This window comes from Grammomys surdaster, unplaced genomic scaffold (genome assembly GCF_004785775.1).
Source record: "Grammomys surdaster isolate TR1022 unplaced genomic scaffold, NIH_TR_1.0 232, whole genome shotgun sequence".
Taxonomy (NCBI): Eukaryota; Metazoa; Chordata; class Mammalia; order Rodentia; family Muridae; genus Grammomys; species Grammomys surdaster.
In genome coordinates, this window is record NW_021604677.1 from 1,208,853 (window position 1) to 1,221,140 (window position 12,288).

The following is a 12,288-nucleotide window of genomic DNA, read 5'->3' on the forward strand; positions in this document are numbered from 1 at the left end:
TCAACAGCCTTAGCCATCAGGAAAATGCAAATCAAAACATCCTTGAGATTCTACCTTATAACAATCAGAATGACTAAGATCAAAAACTCAAGTGACCACATATGCTGTTGAGGATGTGGAGAAAGGGGAACACTCCTCCATTGATGGTGGGATTGCAAACTGGTACAAACCATTTTGGAAATAAATCTGGCAATTCCTCAGAAAATTGGAAATAGCTCTACCTGAAGACCCAGCTATGCCACTCCTGGGCATAAACCCTAAAGATACTCCACAATATCACAAAGACATGTGCTTCATCATGTTAATAGTAGCCTTATTCATAATATACAGAAATTTGAAGCAACCCAGATGTCCCTCAAGAATGGATATAGAAAATGTTGTTTATTTACACAGGAAATACTATTTGGCTATTAAAAACCAGGACACCATGAATTTTACAGGGAAATGGATGGAACTAGAAAATATCATCCAAAAGGATATGCAAGGTATGTACTTGTGCCTTTCCCCATCCTTGAGCAGTCCAGAAAGACCATGTTTTCCTCAAGACCTTAACAACCCAGGTAGAGTCTACCACCCTGGCTACAAGTACAACTTTCTACAGAAACTTAGAAGAATAAACTACCTGCTAAGCTTGCCTTGCAACATAATCCATCTGAAACAAAGGGAGGGTTCCATGGGCTTCCCCTATATAAACTCAGTGCTGAATATTAAACTTTGATCCTTGATCAGAGACCTTTGTCTTGGCTCCATGTTTCTCTCACCCCTCTGTTGGGAACCAACTCCTAGCAGAAAATGGCTATCATCTTTGCAGCCATCTCGAGCCATATACCCTGACAAGAGACTTGTTTTCCACAGCCCACAACAGCTGAGCACACTCTGATAAACATCTTGTTTTTCTCACATACCTTGTTTTGCTGTTTAGTGCCGCCAGCTGCTAGATGCACACGATATTCACACTGCAAGGCACATGACGTAGTGCCTTCAGCTATGCTTGTCCACAACGGCAAGGTATGTGGTAAAGGGTATAAATACCCAGGATTTCCTTTCAATAAAAGAGACTTGATCAGACTCTGTCTTGTCTCCATTCTTCTTGTCTCTCACCCTTCCATCCCCACTCTCTCTCTTGCTAGACCCTGACCCGTGGACTGGAGCAGCAGAACAGGCTGTTACACCCCTCCATCTCCTTTTCATTTCCAGCCCTTCTTTCAGGAGAACCCAGTTCATCCATGGCCACTGGGTGGCTACATGTACTCATGGAAAAGTGGATATTAGCTGAAATGTACAGAGTACCCATGATACCTCCCACGGTCCCTAAAAAGTTTAACAAGAAGGAAAGCCAAAGTAAGGATGCTTCTATCACACATAGAAGGGGAAACAAGATAATCATGGGAGGCAGATGGAGGAAGGGATCTGGGTGGGAGAGGACAAGGGAAGGGTAGAAGGAGACAGGTTCAGTTATCAGTAGAGGCAGGAGAGAAATCAAGAAGGCCAGAAGAATAAATCAAAATATGCAGCTAATGGAGATAAGAAATGGAGAGGGACCTCTAGAAAGTCCCAGAGACCTGGAATAGGGGAGGCTCTCAGGACTCAATGTGGGTGGCCTTAGCAAAAATGGCCAACAGTGGGAATGTGGAACATGAGGAAACTACCTCCTGTAGGTAAAATAGGGCCCCCAGTGGAGTGATGAAGACACTAACCCACATTTAATTTTTTGACCCAAAATTGTCTAAAAGAAATGTAGGGGGAAAAATGGAGCAAAGACTGAACAAATGGCAGATCAGTGACAGGCACAACTTGGGATGTATCCCATGAATGAGCACCAAACTCTGACAGTATTACTGATGATACATTGGGCTTGCAGATAGGAACCTAGCATGAATGTCCTGAGAGGTTCTACCAGCATCTGACTGAGATAGATATAGATACTTACAGCCAACCATTGGACTGAGGTCAGGGACCCCAATGGAAAACTTAAAGGAAGGAGTGAAGGAACTGAAGTGAATTCCAACTCCATAGGAAGACCAACAGTATCAACTAACCTGGACCTCTGGGCACTCCCAGAGACTAAGCCACCAAACAAAGAGCATACACAGGCTGGTCTGAGGCCCCCAGCACATATGCAGCAGAGAACTCCTTTGCTGGCCTCAGTGGGAAAGGATGAGCCTAATCCTGTAAAGACTTGATGCCCCAGGGATGGAGGATGCACCCTCTCAGAGGATAAGAGGAGGGGGTTGGGGTGGGGAAAAAACTCTGCAAGCGGGGACCAGAGGGGTGGGCAATATTTGAGATGTAAATATATAAAATATTAAGTTAATTAAAAAACAGCAAGATAGAGCTCAGCATTCATCATGATCTGTGTTTTCAGTCATTTTCTCTTCTGTATTGTGTCCTTAAATAGTATGGCTCTTTAATAATGATTATGCCATAAGACCATGACAACTGTGTAACTACCAAATGCAATAAAGTAAGAGCTTCTAAATGGTTTATTCTCTTCTTATCCTGTATTATGAACATTATTTGAATGAATTACAACAGACTCAATTAATTTTTTCACATATAATTGTTACATTTTATCTAGTCTATTAAATCTAACATTTAAACTCTACGTCCTGTTACCATAAATTAAATATCTGCCACTTTTATGGATATAGGCATATGTGAATCTCATGCTGAAAGATGAGCCATGAAGATTGTGAGAAACTGAGTTATATTTAGAAGCACATTACTAGAGGTGGCTATTTAAATTTCATCTCTTGGATAAAGTCCTTTTTCCATTTTGTAATAATTGTGTTCAACAGTTCTGATAATTGGATCACTTAACTACTTGGGGGCCTAAGTGACACTGTGGATTTTTATACAAACAATATCATTGCTGCAATTGTGATTAGTGCCACACAACAGCACCATGTTATCCTTTCTAAATGTATTTTCAGCTTTGGAGAGCATCTCTTACTATGGTTATTTCAAGCAACTCTGTACACTATTGGTGGACTAAAGAAAAGAAATGAGAATGCAAACTCCAGAGGCTCCTTCTTTGCTCTGTATATACCTTACTCACTTTCCTTTCCTCAGATTTGAGGACTTTATTACCTGTGAATACTTATTATATGCCAAGTACTTTGTTGAGTACCTTTCTTATATGCTTTATCCTTACCTAATCTCATGAAAACTTTATGAAATAGGCAATAGCAATATGCTTATATTACAAAAGAGCTACAAAAGAGATTGTATGACTTGCATATGGCAAATAAAACCATATAGCTAGTAATAAGCCAATAAAGATTCAAACCTAGGCAGCCTCATGCCATGGCCAATATACTGAACCTTCTGCAAAACCATTGTGTAGGTGTGACTAGATTAATTTTATATAACTGCTACTTAGGGTTTGCAGAAATTAGGAGAATTTTCTTCTAGTCTTTAAAGCCAAGTTGACTGGAAAGCACAGATTCATAAAATACAATGAGATGATGTACATAAACATACTACCAAGTATACTTTAATATTAAGCATTTGAAAAACCCCAGTGCTTTTTGTTTTCATACACAATGTGTATTTATTAAGCTATCAGCAGTTATATTATTAAATGTTGATTTCTCAAATAGAAAAATGTCTATAAAATTATTTCTTTACTTAAAATAAAAATAATGACCACAAAAGCAACTTTCTGAAACTATATACTCCTAATTCAATTCTTGTTAGTCACTTTTAAAAAATAAATTTTAAAATATTTCATATCCCATAGAAGCATACCTAATGAGGGATATGTACAATACAGGTCATATTTCTGAGTCTTCATCTCCCAAAATCATCAGCCAGTTCTCAAACCCTTTAGGAAGAGCTTGGGCGAATTTTAAGAGTAATCTTTTATAGAAGCAAAATGATGGAAAAGTACTACTGTGGACATTTATTATCTGTCACAGAAATTATCCTTTTGAAGGTTGTTTCTTTCTTTTGTAGAGAGCAAAGTGTTCTCAAGAATTAAAAGGCTTCCAAAGGATGATTCATAGTTCAACTGCTCTGGCTCACATACGCTAAAAGACAAAGCTGTCTTTCAATTTCCCACATGGAAAGAGACATGCATCTTAGTCTTTACAATGACCAGCAGAACCAGAGTCTATGTTCATCAGCAGATAAATGGATTAAAAAATGTGCTTGTGTGTGTGTGTGTGTGTGTGTGTGTGTGTGTGCTTATATACATACAATAGAATTTTGGGCACCTATAAAGAAAATTTAAGTCATGAAAACTTTAAGAAATGGAATCAACTGGGAATTATATGCCAAGAAAAAATCCATAATTAAAAAGACAAATGTTGCATTTACTCTCTCATCCAGAAACTAGATTTAAAATTCTATACATGTGCATAGCTGTGTGTTTATACGTGTGTGTTCATATGTAAAAAAAAAAAACAGAAAGGAGATCAAAACAAGTGAGAATGGAACCTCAAAGGATGCGAAAAATAAAGAGTACTGGAATACATATTGTAATATTAAAGTGGAAAGAGGGGAAGAAAAGGAGCCAGGAAGAGACATAGAAGAGTTAATGAGGGAAGGGATCACAAATGAAAAATATAAAGTTATATGTATGAAGAGCCAATTATAAAAACATACTGCTTTGCAATCTATTCTAAAAACTTAATTTTAAATATATAAATTTTTTTTCAGATGGATTTTGCAGACATGTTCAGTCCTCTCTTCCTGAAACTTCTGGAAGTTTACTAGATGAAGCTAAAAAATATAACAATTAGGGACTGTGGAGACAGTTTAATATATGAGAGTATTTGATTGGCAAGTATGAGGACATTAGTTTGAATATTCAGCATTCCTATAAGAAAGCTAGTCATGGGCCATGCATGCCTCTACCCCCAGCACCACATGGGCACATCTCAGATGTAAAGGTAGGGATAAGGATACAGAAAATACACACACACAGATATACACACGCGTATGCACACACATGTGTGTGGTCTATAATGTATAAAACTGATAATGATCTAATGTAATGCAAGTGTGTGTGTGTGTGTGTGTGTGTGTGTAAATAGGAGGTGTAGTCTTTATAATCTTAGCTTAGATGACAAGCTATGTTGAAAAAGAGCTCTGATTAAGTGACTGACCCATGAGCCTAGCTTCTTTCCTCTATGATAACTCAGTGATTTATTAGTTTGTTTTAAAATAATGTGCATCCTTCACCAATACAGAGGCAGATACTCACAGCCAACTATTGTACTGAGCTAAGTGATCCCAATAGAAGAGCTCGGGGAAGGACTGAAGGGGATTGCACAGAGCTCCCAGGAACTAAACCACCAACTGAAGAGGGATCCATGATTCCAGATACATATATAGCAGAGGATCGCTTTATCTGACATCAATGGAAGAGGAAGGAGGCTTGATGCTTCAGCACAGAGGTATGCTAGAGGGTTTAGGCGGGAGTGGGTGAGTGGGTAGAGGAGCACCCTATAGGAGAATAGGGGAGGGTGACAAGAGGGGATGCAATGAGGAAGGATATGGGGCAGTAACCTTGAAGGAGGATATCATTTGAAATATAAACAGATAAAATGACAAATAAAAATAATAAAATAATATGCATCAACCTGTAAGTGCATTCAAGCTACAACTGCAGAATTTATTAGAAAAATAATTGACAAGAACGTAAATTGCTGATTATAGCTCTATAAGCTAGGAAATCCAAATTTAAGTTTAAACCTCATGTCTAGTAAAGACTACATTTCTCTGAGTTGATACTTCTGTATCTTCATAGGGAAGAGCAATGCAGCTCTTCAAACATCTTTTATAAGATCCCACTCAGGAACATAGGGCTGTCATGACCAATCATCACAAAAGGGCTACCTCAATATAACCAGTTTGGAGTTTATATTTCAATGCAAGAATGTTGGGTGAACATAGATACTTAGACCAAAGCACTCTCTATAACATTGACTTAAAAAATTGTTCACTAAAGATTATTACTAACATTCCTACTCTAAGAAATTATTATTCTTTTCTAAGTAGTTGTTTGTGTTTTTCAACTAAAAATAATATGGGCTATATTTAATCAATACAGATACTCTAATATTCTGCTTCACAAAAACAAAGCAAAGCCAAGATAATGACCCTTTAGTTTAAGTCTGTATCAATGAATTACAAATAAAATTATGAACTGTTTTCTAGAATATGTTTTAATATATCTTGCTTATATTGCTTTTAAAAAATTATTTCTGAGTACATAATGAGTGAGCTTTACTCAGTACCCAGCTTTTGACAGAAAACATAAATAGGTACATAAAGAAATGGTCTTCTACACTGCAATACTACATCAAGGGTAGATATAATAAATTATTCAGTGATGATTATGAAGATTTGAAAAAAGTAGCAGGTTTCTGTGACATTCAAATAGTGTTATTTGTGAATTCAATCTACATTTGTTCACTCTAAATTGTATAACTCAAACATCAGCATGAATTCTCTGCCTTTTAAACACTAAGTGAAATTGTTCCAATGATAATTCTGTAACTGTGAAAGCTCAAAGCATTGTCCACTTTTCTCTGAACTAGTTCATGCCTCTGTAGGTAGAGCTTCTGTTTGGTTTTTTCACAAAATAAGTGTGAAATTCAATCTCACTTACAATATTTCTATAGAAGCCCTGTTGAAGCATTAGTGAAAATAAACCATCTTATCAAACTCTTGGATTCATACGGAGTCACATAGCAGTACTGAGAACTTTTTATATGTATTGTGTGTATGTGTGTGTGTGTGTGTGAGAGAGAGAGAGAGAGAGAGAGAGAGAGAGAGAGGGAGAGAGAGAGAGAATGTGTTTAAGTCAGAGGGCAGCTTATAGAAGAAACTTGGCAATGGGTTAAATACAGAGGTTATTGGGAAAGACTGCAACCAATAATTGAGATTGAATGTAAAATAACTTATGTATTATATTGCCAACACAGAAAACATTAAAATTTACTTTTAATATGTAAAGACTCTCCATCAAATAGTGTAAGATGATTTCTCTCTTAATATAATAATAATGAATTGCCAGGTATTTCTCTTTCATAAATATCTGTTGAGCTAATGCTTTCCAAACTTATATTTGATGATTAACTTTTAGCTCACTATTCCAATCTGAGGTGTTTCTTAGCTTTTTATGCTTTTTTTTTTTTTTTTTTTTTTTTGGTTTTTCAAGACAGGATTTCTCTGTGTAGCCCTGGCTGTCCTGGAACTCACTCTGTAAACCAGGCTGACCTCGAATTCAGAAATCCACCTGCCTCTGCCTCTGCCCAAGTGCTGGGATTAAAAGCAGAGGCAGAGGCAGAGACAGGTGCTTTTTTAAGGGATTTGTGAATTACAGTTTAATTTGAGAACCATGATTAAATGTATTAATAAGTAAAATTTTGGGTTTTTTTTCTGTTTTACCATAAGACCATTTGTCATATGAAGGAACGAAGTGAAATTTCATTATGACTCTAGGACATAAAAACAAGACAATGCCTAAAAGGACAAGACGATATATTTTAGCTGTATAAGGAAAGAATTTCTAACATTTGTAGTTATATGAAAACAGTATGGGTTAAGTTAATAAATGTGATATGTCTGGTGATGTTTAAGAGTTCTAAAGCAGTATTCAAAATTTATATTCTTTCCAATAAAATGTAATTATTGTATTATAAGAATATCAGGGTATATGTTCTCACTAAATGTGCAAGAAGTAAATGAATTACTTTCTATAACTTGATCTTACCTTGTTCTAGAGTTTGAATTCTCACTGAGTGCCATAGAGAACAAAGGCTTTTCTACTTCAACAGTAACTTCTCTGTTTTTAAATTCTGTCAGGTTATAATTCTCTTTCAAGACGATTCATGTTCCATGTCTCTTTTCTAAGTGGCACTGGGGTGTACTTGAACATGAGAAGATGCAGGGCATTAGAGGACAGATTTATTTCTCCTCATGCTGTTACCCTGATTCTCATGGGCAGTATAAAAATCCTCCTAATTCCAGCTGATGACATGTCAACAGTAACCATCTAATGGTATGCGGATGCCCTCCTTCTGGCTTAGGAAGACATTGAACTGAAACCTGTAGTTGCAGCTTCATTTACCGTTTCATTAGTCTTTGTCATACTCCAGTTCTTTGTTTATTGGCTGTATTTGGTTAAATATAAGTCAATTAGTTCTCTCAAAACTATGTACCCTAAAACATAACTTAGCATTTTTTCATGTCACATATAAATTGACAGTAACCAAAAGAATAATCAAAATATTAGGCCAATATTAGGCCACCTCATTTCACCAGTGGTATCTCACTACTGTTGTTGAAGAATACTATCCTACATACATACTATTCAATGCCTTCTCTAAGAGACTTGGAAAAGTAAAATAGTGATCTTTTGGGGTTGATAGAAATATGTCTGAATTTTTACTTGCAGTGCTTAATTTCTACAGTCTCTATTCTAAGAACATGGGTATTCTAAGAACATGAAACACTTTTCATTAGCTCAGAGTTGGTCTCACTGTTTCTTCTTGCTTCTTTTTCCAAATAAATATAGTCACTATATCAGTTGAAAGCTAAGCAGTTTAAAATAGCCATCGTATATTCTCTCTTATATGTCCCCAAGCTTAGCGTTTGAAAGGCATCAGCCAACCTTCACATGTTTGATAAGACGAGTGTTAACTTCAATTTCTGTTTCCTGTTCACTTTGGTCAAGTAAATTCTGCAGACGTAAAATCCAAATTCAGGTCCATGCTTGTCTGTACCATATCTGCTATCCTGTCACTGAGAAAAAAACTGCTTTTCACTTACTATAAAGCCAAACCAAGTAAACAGTAAAGTACTGTCCACTCACAGAGATGAAAAGGAGAAATAAGCCATGTAATATCACTTTCCAAAGAAAGTACTCCTTTACACTACCAAGCCAGAAACAAAATCAGGTAATACTTCAAATAAAGTACCCTTCAGACAATAAAATGTCCAATATTTCGTCGAAGAGTATGGCAAAACCCTTTACGGACTCAAACTTTATTCTGAGCACTATATAAGTTTACAATCTATTGATCCTATTTTCAACTATGGATGAAGACCAACTTAATAATGTGTAGTACAAGCAACAATGCAATAGTAGGAACTATCAAAATGCTTTATAATCTATATAAAGATGCCAGGAATAAAAATCTGGTAATTGATAAGATCTTATAAAACCAAATCTTGCCAGGTATAGAGGTGTACACTTTTAACCCAGCACCCAGCAGACAGAGGTAAGTTGATTTCTGTAAATTCAAGGCCAACTTTGTCTATATAACATGTTCCTGGCCTGCTGCATCTATGTAAGTTTATGCCTTGATCAATTTATTTTTAATTTTAAAGACAAAATCATAACATTTCCTATGGCCTTGTCTCAGTGAACACTCATCATCCTTTTTTAATGGTCATTGGTACACCACTAATTTGCTTTGCTAAGCAAGCATTCATTTGCTCCAAAATCCATGGTCAATGAATCAGAAATGAATCTGGTCTCCACATATAAGGCAATGTTATCTGTCATGGCAACTTTATATCTTAATTTGAGAAAATCAATAAGAGCAATAGAGGCAATAGTCCTATCAGTAACAAAAATCAGGAATGAAAATGTACTTGGAAACAAATAGCAAAGGGACAATCTGAGGGACATACACATAAACTATAAAGCACCAAGGGAAGTCCCAAAACCTGCCACCATAAGTTATTACTACCATCAAGTGTAAAATCGAAATGACAGCAGCAGTGACTCAAGTTAATTGAATTCTGAGCTTCCTTATTGTTATCTTTACACCCAAATTGGTACCCAGGCCTAAAAGAAACCAAGTTTTCCATTCACTCCTCCCACATCTCACACAAGATGTAAAAGGTAAATTCTAATTTCATTCTGCAAGCATCATGGGCCCTTTGTTCACTATGTGTATAAAACTGTTCTCAGTTCACACTCATCCTTTTTAAGCTTTGTGCTAGATATTATAATTGTCTTGAGACTATAAAGGTACAAAAAGAAATATGGGCCATTGATTTACAGAGTTCATAATTTGGAAAGAAATATAGATAACAAGCAATAGGCAAGTGAAAAAATGCTCCATATGCCTTAATATGCTGATAATTGCTATGAATAATGTGATGGTTGATAACACTGGGAGAGGTAATTTCAGATTTGGTATTAGGAAAGATTGCTTTGTGAGTGAGTATTAGTAAAGACAATATTCTCTAAGGCAATAATTCATCCCCATATCCCAGCATGATTGGCTGCTCTAAGACAAAACATTTTAGGGTACCTGAAATCTGGATGGTTACTCATCAGCACAGCCTGGTGAAGATCCGTCACCTCTTGCATCTACACTCATTACTTCATGTGATATGGCAGAGGAACAAAGACTGGAAGAGAACACAGACAGTGACTCCATTGTCATGCTTTCTCACAGTCCATTAATCAGAAATAATTATACAGCCTTGTTAGATACTATATACATATGCACTCTGCCCTCCAAACCTTTGTGTACACTTTAACTTGGTGCATAAAAACCACCTTGACCTGTACTCTATTCATCACCCTAAACTTTTCCCCTTTAAAGGAAAGTATGACCTGACCTCCACATATTTGTTTACACTCCTTCAGAAGTTTTCCTGCTGTCGTTCACCTTCCTTACTTTCTCTGGTATTATTTCTAACTTACACAACTCATGATATGAGTCATCTCTTCTGGGATGCTTGCGGAGACTCTTCACATTTGAGTTTGTCTTTTCTCCAGTATCCCCTAGTAGAGTATTCTCCTCTTGACAATTGGGAATCTATTACTTGTTTTTCTTCTGAATTCTCTACTAAAACTAAACCAATGAAGAAAATAATTGTGTCTTCCTAATCCTACAATATAGGCCCTTAAAACAAAGAGGATGCTTGAATATCTTTTTCAAAGGGAAATTATACATAAATGGGTGATTTTGTTGTATTAAGTATAGTTGGCAAATAATATGGTAAGAATTATAAAACCAAGAAGATTTGTTGCAAAAAGTAAGAAAACTGTATTTTATTCAAATCCCTGTCATCTGCTAAATCCAAAGCAAGAAGTGCTATGAATAATCATTTCAGTTTCAACCATAATGAAATCAAGGTACTATGAAAACCGTCATCAGGACATGTAATCAGGTAATTGAATCAGAAGCCCATTTGTCTTAGACTAAGACAGAGTTCAGAATCAACCGCTTCATCCAGAATTCATGATATACTACTCATTCAAAAATGAGGTTTTCCTTCTAAAAATTAAAATTTCCCATAACTCATTTTTATTCCTCCCCCTATAATTTCCATGAAACATTAAACCTCCAATATCTGAGAAGAGTCAGAGATAAATTTAAGTACCAAAGAAAAGAATATTGTGAGCTAAAGAGGGAGGGGTAACTAAAATGGTAGAAAAAGAGAAAATGTCAGGAGACAAAATTAGCATGGAGTCTTGAGGAGAAAACAAACTGTAAATCAAGGGGGAAATATAGGAAGTAAGAAATAAGCAACTGTTATATCATTGTGATGTGTTGTGTTATATATTATAGTATTGAAATCATGGTATTTTCCTAGTACCAATAGTAATACCTGAAAATTAGTTAGGACTTCCTTAATAATAAAACCTAAAGAAATTCTATTTGTGATTAACTACTAGAAAAAATTATTTATCTATGAAAGTGCTGCTTCTGTGCAATTGTCTCTCATGTCATGCATTTTTGATGCAAAGGCTAGTTAAGAGTCAATATAATTTTGGCAAATACATTATATTTACTGTGTCTGGGAGACTGCAGAAGAACGACTCTGATAAAGACCATTCAATGCCTGCTTCATGGCACTGGTGGAATTATACAGAAGCAAGAAATCTTTGCCCTTGTTACCTGAAATCCAGTCCTGCAAATGTTACTGGAGTAGTGTTATCTTTCAAGTCTTGTTGAGTCTAATTTCATTCATTCAGAATTTGCAATAGACTGACTCTTCTCAAATTAGGCTTGTTTTTCTGAAAACCTAAAATGTCTCTGTTTACTCTTCTGGAAATCCCCTAACGAAATTATTCTGCAGAATAAGCTGTACATGCTAAACTTTGGAATAAGCAAAGTGAAGCTGCTATTTGTACTATAAGATCTCAAAGACTGGTGTGGGGTCCCTGGTTCAATTCTGGGCATCTCCAAAGTGAGAGAAAGAAAGAAAGAAAGAAAGAAAGAAAGAAAGAAAGAAAGAAAGAAAGAAAGAAAGAAGGAAAGAAGGAGGGAAGGAGGGAAGGAGGGAAGGAGGGAAGGAGGGAAGGAG

The 12,288-nt window shown here is 36.1% G+C and overlaps 1 pseudogene; it reads left to right on the forward strand.

The window, feature by feature from the left end:
• Window positions 1–427: 427 nt before the first annotated feature.
• Window positions 428–12,288, forward strand: part of LOC114626269 — a 55,169-nt pseudogene continuing 43,308 nt past the window's right edge.